Source organism: Arachis ipaensis, chromosome B10, assembly GCF_000816755.2.
Source record: "Arachis ipaensis cultivar K30076 chromosome B10, Araip1.1, whole genome shotgun sequence".
Lineage (NCBI taxonomy): Eukaryota > Viridiplantae > Streptophyta > Magnoliopsida > Fabales > Fabaceae > Arachis > Arachis ipaensis.
Window position 1 is genome coordinate 99,772,252 of NC_029794.2, and position 9,148 is coordinate 99,781,399.

The 9,148-nt window shown below is 35.2% G+C and overlaps 1 long non-coding RNA gene across 3 annotated transcripts in view; it reads right to left on the bottom strand.

Moving 5' to 3' along the window:
• The window catches only part of LOC107624277, a 12,669-nt gene extending 5,334 nt beyond the window's left edge, over positions 1-7,335 (bottom strand). Inside the window, exons 1-4 of one of the 3 annotated variants that reach the window (XR_002355214.1) lie at positions 6,744-7,335; positions 6,423-6,669; positions 4,971-5,312; positions 4,425-4,490 (exon numbers count right to left, since the gene is read on the bottom strand). This is a non-coding gene — a long non-coding RNA (uncharacterized LOC107624277). Of the gene's footprint in view, positions 1-4,424; positions 4,491-4,597; positions 5,313-6,422; positions 6,670-6,743 lie in introns of those variants that run through there. The other 2 variants (XR_002355215.1, XR_001616808.2) reach the window with 2 other exon arrangements.

Sequence of the window (9,148 nt, forward strand, 5' to 3'; positions counted from 1 at the left end):
GTTCTCTCTCTCGTGTCCTCTGTTCGCGACTCCAACGGCGGATTTGATGGCAGACCTGAAGGTAAGGCGAGCTCCCTCTCCTCTTCGAGAACAGCGATGGCGTCTGGCAGCGGAGAGGATGAATGGCGGCGGTGAGCATGGACGGCAACCCGAGCTTCACAGACAGCGACTTGATGGCGTGGTTCCCTCCTCCTCCACGGCCTTCTCTCTCGCCTCGGTTCTGACCCACGATGGCGTCGGCTTCACGGGTAGCAACGGCAGCGAAGGGCTTCACCCATGCCGGCGAGTATGACGGCGGTGAGATGCTGACGCGATGGTGGCGGCGACTGGGTGGTGGCGTAGACAGCTCGCCTCCTCTTCCTCTCCTCTTCCTCGGCGGTCCCCTTCCCGTTTCCCCTTTCTTCTCTCATTCCCGTTTCTGTGTACGTGTGTGGATGATGTTAGAAGGGAGGGGGCTGATGGGTAACTAGGGTTTCATTTGGGGAAAAAGGAAAAAATGTGTGTTAATTAGGATTAGGGTTTATGTATGAAATTAGGGATTTTGGGACTAAATTTAAAAACTAATTGAAACCTAAAAATTACTTTAAAATACATTATTTGTTGCATCAAATTGCTATTTGATTTTCATTCAAATACTCTAATTGAAAATATATCATAATATAACTAATTCTTTTTATTAACAAAACCTAAGGTATTTATTTATAAAACATTATCATATATAAAAAAATTTGATTATTTTACATCTACTAATTTTATAATTTAAATATAGAAATTAATTCAATAATTAGATAATTGGATAAAATTCTAATTTAAATATCCAAACAGCATTGTTTTTAAGTTTCTAAGGCTTTAAATAGTAAATAGGAAAATAATCCAAAAGTATATAATTTGGATAAAAACCTTAATTGGTTTCAAATCCAAATTAATTAAAACTACCTTTAATTACCTTCAATAAAATAAAACGATTTAGGAAATTAAAACTGTAAATAACTATATATATATAACTTGAAATTAGTTCGTAATAACTTTTTAAAAGTTCTGGGTCTTACATTCTACCCACCTTATAAAAATTTTCGTCCTCGAAAATTAAAGAAATACATAAGGGAATACAAAGAATTAATACCCTACTTTCTAAATGCTTTTTAGATAAGTAAGAAAGTTTAGCATATATATAATATATATATATATATATATATGTTCAAATACTTAATAACTATAAGATTTAAATATAAGGGTACGGTATGGTGTAAGGTAGAAGGTAGTAGTTAGGATTGATGCAAAAAGATTATATGGTTTCAAAACTTTGCAAAGGCTTGGAGGATCAACATAGGGTGCAAGTCAAGATAAGCGTTCATAAAACAAAGCTATAGGTAATGTGGCAAAAAGGCTACAAGGCAAGTCGGTATTAAAACAATGGTTATAACATTCTTTCACAGATCTCCCTCCACTTCGAAACTTTAACTTCCCAACTCCATCAATCACTTCACAACTCCATAACCACTCGCAAGCCTAACATCCACAAACTCGTCTGCGAGAAAAAAAACTCGCACAACTTCTCATAACGTTGCACACTTACCGCTTCACCTTTCGTATCCACAAACAGGTCTTAAAGAACTAACGCATCGTGTTACTATATCTAGAGATCACACGTGACATTACAATAATTGTCAAGTTTATTTAGAAGGATATAAGACTCTGAAAAAGAATGGCAGACAAAAAAGATAATTACCACAATAGTCTTAAAAAAACTGATAAAACTACAAGTAAATAAGGATGTACCATCGACGAAGAGTATTGGAAAGAAATTCAGTTTAACAACCTCAAGGATAAGTCCCGAATCAGAGATAACTAATAGAAACACTAAAAGGAAAAGCAAGGCAGTAGTTTGAAATAAAATTAAGTTAAGTTAAAAGTATAAAATCATAGAAGAAGATTAACAAATGCCAGTAAATTTTTCTCAACTTGTGCGTACGCATAAGGCTGTGCGTACGCACAGCTTGCAATTTTCGCAGGGCGTGTGTGTGCGCACCAAAGTGTGCTAGCGCTCTCAACAGAATGTATTTCTCTGTGTGTGCGTGCGCACGAGTGTGTGCGTACGCACGTTTTCAAAAATTCACAGGGTGTGCGTGCGCACAAGGTTGTGCATACGCACAAGTCAAAACAAAGCCAATATTTAGAGCACGTGCACAACAGTGTGCGTGTGCACAGTAGTGTGCATGTGCACACAAACCAGAAATCACAAATTCTGCAACATCACAGAATTTAGATTTTCTGACACTAACTTTCAATGATCATATCTTTCTCTACAAAATTCATATTTTCACAAAATCTATACCGTTCTAAAGATCTTTGAATTATCTTTAATTTGAGATAAAATTCATTAATTTTCAAAAATTGTAGCTCAAGATATGATCCGTTAAAGTTCATCAAAAACCATTTTTATCAAAAACCTTTAAACTCAAATTTATCACATTCCTCATCCAAAACTATTTCAGTTACATTTTTAGACCATACCAAAACAACCCGAAAATACATAAAAAAAACTGTTTAGGCAAAGTTTTGAAATACACATGTTTTTAGAGATATAGAGATGTGCATTTGCTAAATTCAAAACAACTTTATCAAGACTTAAAGGATAGTTTCAATTACAATCGAGCAAGGGAAAAATTTAATTTGTAATTTCTTTAAAGAGAAATCAAACTTCTTTAAAAAGGTTCAAATAAAACCCCGAGAGTGTACTTGAAATCACTGCCTCACAAGAACATTCAAGAAGATTAGGATGTACTAAAAAAGGGGGTCATGCCATACAAGAAAGGATCTTAAATCAACGGAGTTCAAACAAGATCCACTAGGCATGAGACATTGAACAAACTTTCAATCGATCTCAAAAGAATACAAAACTTACAACAAAAGACAACTCCATCAATAGTAAATTCTCAAGAAAGAACCTTTGACCAAAAGAACCTTGGTAAAAACAATAAGAGGATCAACAATGTACTAAGTTGAAACAAATCAAGTTGACTCAAATAAGAATGAGATTCACAAGAAAAGGGAAACAGAGATCAATAGTAATATTTACAAGATGTGAAAGAATAATTAAAAATAGAATCAAATATGACATCCATAGAAATTAAAAAAGCTTAAGAAGGAATTGGTCCGTCCTAAAAAGGAAACATGAGTCCAATATTTTCAAAAGAATAACAAATGTATAAATAATATGTTATGCTAAACCAAATTCAATTTAAAATAAATGAGGTGAAGTTTGTCAAACGAAAATCAACCGGAATAAAGTTAGGCATAGGAACTGTAGTAAAATTATTTGAAAAGTCAAATTGTATTTAAAGTAAGTGTAGTTCCGTAAACCAGTAAAAGAACATGCGAAGTATTAGAAATAAATAGTTTTTAAATTGCATACGGAATTTTCAAAGTTTTCTATAAATAAGTCTATATTGAATCAAAAGCAATCTTTATAAAAATTTGAAAATTGATTGTAAATGCATTCAAATAAGAGAAAATCTAAATCATAATTGGGCTCGGAATAAGGACTTAAAAAGCACCATGGATCAAGACAAGTTCAAAGCCATATCAAAAAATACACGAATTACGAAGAAGTTAAACAAAGAAAGGCAGGTGCAACATGGATTTCATGCAAGTAGGATCAAACAAGAATGCATATGCATAGAGGAATAGAGTTAGAAAAATCAAACTACTTTTCAAAAGGATTAGCAAACAAGAACTTCAAGTTAGGCTATGAAAGAACAAGTCGACTCCAGTAGAATTCAAGATACATAATTGAATAATCTCGAGAAATAGTCTCTAACGTTCCCAAAACCCACGATTCGCATTATCTATTACTCGTGTCTCGTCTATGATAACCCATTAGTACATTCATATACATAATCCACTCGTTTTAAGCCGGCCAAACTTAATACCAGGATTTATGCAATTCAAGACTATTGGCATTAATCAGTAGACTGTCATGTGCAAAAAGCTATAATTCTCGTTATTCGAACAAGACTATTACATGACAAACATTCAGAGTATGCAAATGAAACATAGTCAGTCTATTCCTCAGGCTTTACAGGAAGGACTGCTCTGATACCATAAAATGTAACACCCTCACTATCAGAATGTCACGCTTTCGGCCGTGCTACTCTGATAGCTTGGATATTACGACAACTCTAAACATATTTAATACTAAAATAGGAGCATGTTTAAACTTAAAATCGCATAACCTTTCTAAAACACTTTTTAGTTGAAAACATAAACATAGATGTACATATAAACCAAATACAATACCGTAATTTATATATATACAAACCACTAACTCTATAAACATACATATCAGAAATTCCTATCCCTCTTACAAAATTAATAAAGATAAAGGCGAGGGAAAAATCATTACTAGGATAATACAAAAATACCGAATGAACAGAAAAGGAATATAACTCTTCAGAAGTTTCGTCGTCTATATCCTGAAAAGGAATAACCTGTAGGGGAGTGAGAACATCGTCCTCGCTTGTTCTCACTATAGGATTACAGAAATTGCTATAACAAGATACGTAAAATAAAACTATTTTTAAAATATAATGATCAATTCTCGTCTTACGTGCCTTTTTTAAATCCAAAGGGTTAACATCCAAAATTCCATTTCAAAAGAGGAAATAAGCTAATTATCCAAAACTTGTCCAACATGTCCCAAGCATAGGTTCATTAAGTCTATGTTGAACCAGTTTGATACTTTATACAGAGCTAGACCTCAAACATACCAACCACAGCCTCAGGCCCATCCAATCCAACACGCCCTCGGCCCAAACAGCTCAATCATCAACCAACTCATCAACAACCACCCAATCAAACACAATCACAATTAATGTAGTTCAAACACAATCAAGAGCAGTTACAACAAGTATAACAGTTAGCAGTTAACATTATTATTTACATAGGCAAACCAAATATAATATGCATACCCTAAAATGGGAATATTGTCTTTCGGTCACGAATAAATGGGAACCCCCTGGGATAACGTGTCCGACACACGGTCCAGGATGTCAGTGCCTGCACACTCCTGTGATCCGAAAGGATGTGAGCGGGATACTCTGCCTTCGACCTCACATCTACACGTAAGCCGGATTAACCACCGTCCTTACGCGGGCGCCGCAACCTCGAGAAGCGGGATTAACCACCGTCTTTGCCAGGTGCAAGTGACTTAGCAACAATCACATCAATATCAATTCTCTCATCATAAGCGGGATGAACCCGGCCCTTATGCTTACAACTCAGTGTAAGCGGGACGAACCCGGCCATTACGCCTACCAAACAATATCTCATCAATCTCGAAAATATCCATAATCAATCAGGCTCAATATCTTATTTCAAAATCATTCTTGGCCCATTTACTTTTAAATAACAAACGTATTCAATTCACATATTTCCAAGAATCACATTTCAAAACGGAGCCACTTTTCACATCTTTCTAAAACTGCCAAACAATCTCAAAGCCATGCCAAATTCAAAATCACTTTTGAAAGACTCAAAATCATTCATTTCTAAATCAGGATTTGGTCATAAAATTCCTAAGCGGAGTCTCGAGAATTCAGGGGGAGAATAACCTGATTCATTTCCTTAAATTCATTGAAAACCTCTGAAACCTTAACTTCTTGATTTGAATAAATAAAATAAAACTTAAACCAAAACCAAATCATTTAAACCAAATACCAATCTTAATTTCATTCTTAAATCTGTTTCCAAAGGCTTAGAAAATTGTTCAGTTTTACTAAATCAAAGTTTTAGAGAATACTTCAAACTTTTCCTAAAATGTCATAAGGTAAAATTAGTTAATCGAAATCCAAGTTTCTTTTAAATCCATTAAAACTCCTCCAAAATTTTCTTACTTAATCAATCTCAAAAACATAATTATTTTCATCTTTAAATCGATCTTAAAACATAATTCTTTTTCTAAAATAGTTTACATTCAAAATATAATAATTTTCTTAATAAAAGAGTTCAAACCTAATTCATTTATCAGTAATTCAATTCAAGGCATAACCCATTCTTTTAAAATATCGTTTCAGATAAAGTCTCGGATTTTTGTAAAAATTTCGGTAGCATCTCCTCTAAAACTTGGACGTTGTCACCCTTTCTGGGTCCCAACCAAACCAATCATCAGCCTTTCTCAGCAGGTTCAAGACCAAATCAGTTTCAAAAAACAAAACTCAGATTTTTAGACTATCAAAGCCATTTCAAATCAACCAGTCTAAAATCTCCAATTTATCAAAATCAGACATTATTTCACTCAAAACACGCAACCATATTCATCCAAGACATAATCAGATAATTCATAAGACTCGCATAATCACCAGAAATACATTTCACACAGCATATATATTTATAACAAATTAGTTTGTATAAAAATTCCCTACCTCAACTCGTCGAAACTATAACCCAAAACGCGTCAACGAAACCTTTCCTTGTAACCCGAAATCAATAGAACCGCAACTCAGTCCTTGATCACCTTCACAGCACTCACAGCAACTTAAAGCGATAACCAATGCTCAGAACACGACCCGAACTAAGAAAATGAAACAGCAGCGGTCATTGAACCGGTTTGGCGGCAGCCCCAGTAACCACCTCGAGCGGCAGCGGCGACCAGAACTCCGGCGACTGTGACTGTAATAGACATGCAGCAATGAAAAAGGTTCCGAAAAATTAAAATGAACGAAATCCAACTTATAAACCCTTACCGACAGTGGGTTTCAGCGGTGGCGGTTCCCAGCGGCAGCAACGGTGGCGTGGAGCTCCGGCGACACAGCAGCTCCGCAACGGTTCTCTCTCTTGCGTCCTTTGTTTGCGACTCTAACGGCGGATCTGATGGCGGACCCGAAGGTCAGGCAAGCTCCCTCTCCTCTTCGCGAACGGCGACGGCGTCTGGCAGTGGGGAAGACGAACGGTGGCGGCGAGCATGGACGGCGACCTGAGCTTCACAGACGGTGACTAGACGGCGCGGTTCCCTCCTCCTCTGCGGCCTTCTCTCTCGCCTCAGTTCTGACCCATGACGGCCTCGGCTTCACGGGCAGCAGCGGCAGCGAAGGGCTTCATCCATGCCGGCGAGTATGACGGCGATGAGGTGCTGACGTGATGGTGGCGGCGACTGGGTGGTGGCGCAGACAGCTCGCCTCCTCTCCCTCTCCTCCTCCTAGGCAGTTCCCTTCCCGTTTCCCCTTTATTCTCTCTTTTCCGTTTCTGTGTGCGTGTGTGGGTGATGTTAGAAGGGAGGGAGCTGATGGGTAGCTAGGGTTTCATTTTGGGAAAAAGGAAAAAATATGTGTTAATTAGGATTAGGGTTTATGTATGAAATTAGGGATTTTGGGACTAAATTTGAAAATTAATTGAAACCATAAAATTACTAATTTTATAATTTAAATATAGAAATTAATTCAATAATTAGATAATTGAATAAAATTCTAATTTAAATATCCAAACAGCATTATTTTTAAGTTTTTAAGGCTTTAAATAGTAAATAGGAAAATAATCTAAAAAAATAGGATTTGGATAAAAACTTTAATTTGTTTCAAATCCAAATTAGTCAAAACTACCTTTAATTACCTTCAATAAAATAAAATGATTTAAGAAATTAAAACTATATATATAAAACTTGAAATTAGTTCGTAATAACTTTTCAAAAGTTCTAGGTCTTACAGCTGTGCCTCAAACTACATCAGTTTCTAATCCTCCTTATGTCTTTACTATTTTTTGTTCTATTTTTGATTTGTGACACAAATGTTTAGGACATTCAACCACTAAAACATTTCAATTAGTTCTTAATCAATGTAATATAGCTCATAATACTCTCAATTCTGATTTAATTTCTAAGACTTGTAATAATTGTGCTGAAGCAAAAATGCATAAACTTCCTTTTTCAGATTCTACTACATCTTATACTTACCCTTTACAATTAGTTTATAGTGATGTATGGGGTCCTGCCTCCATTGTGTCTCATCTTGGTTATCTATATTATGTTACTTTTATAAATGCTTTTATTAGATACACTTGTACTTATTTCCTTGTTAACAAGTCATAAGTTTTGCATGCCGTTAAACAATACAAAAATCTAATGAAAAATCTTACTAATTGCAAAATTAAGGAGTTTCAATCTGACAATGACGATGAATATAAATCTCTTGCTTTTGCTAATTTTATAGCACAAGAAGGCATCTTACATAGATTTTCATGTCCTTATGTTTCTGAACAGAATGGCTGTGCAGAGAGGAAGCATAGACACCTCATTGAAATGAGTTTGTCTATGTTATCTACTGCCTTTATGCCCTTAACTTATTGGGATGAAGCTGTTATTACATCCACTTATTTAATCAATCGTTTACCTACTATTATTTTGGCTAACAAATCACCACATGAAATCTTATTCAATCGCAAACCAGATTATAGTTTCCTAAAAATTTTTGGTTGTTCTTGCTATCCATTATTGAGATCTTACACTAATAACAAACTTGAATATAGATCTAAAAAATGCTTGTTTTTAGGTTATGCTACAAATTACAAGGGTTATAAATGTCTTGACTCCACTGGTAGAATTTATATATCTCGGCATGAGTCTGAATTTCCATATCTTGAATTATTTCATCAATCTTTGTTTGCGAATTCATCACAGGTTCCTCTCAATACTGATCAGGTAATAAGTTCTAATTTTCCTACTTTTGTGTCACATAATAAGCTTTGCACTACTGTTAATACTCCTTTTAACAGTACAGATTCTTTTATGCCAAGTAACACTAGCACTACCACTAATATTAATGATTGTCCTTCTCGTACTACTAAAAATTATGATATAGTTACTACTAATAATAATTTAAATCATTCTGACACTCAAACTCACTAAGATACTCTTTGATTTATGAATACCTAGAGATGTATGAAATGAATACAATGCTATATCCTTTCTAAAGGGTCAACTACTAATATATATACTAGCACAAGAGAGAGAGTTAATAACAAACCACTAATTAACCAAACAACACTCTGTTTCTAATAAAGATTTACAATCTTTATCTTTGTTATCCTTCACACCAATGGATCCTTCCTTCTCGGCGATGATGAATACGAAGCAAGGACTCCACCATCCCTATCCTCG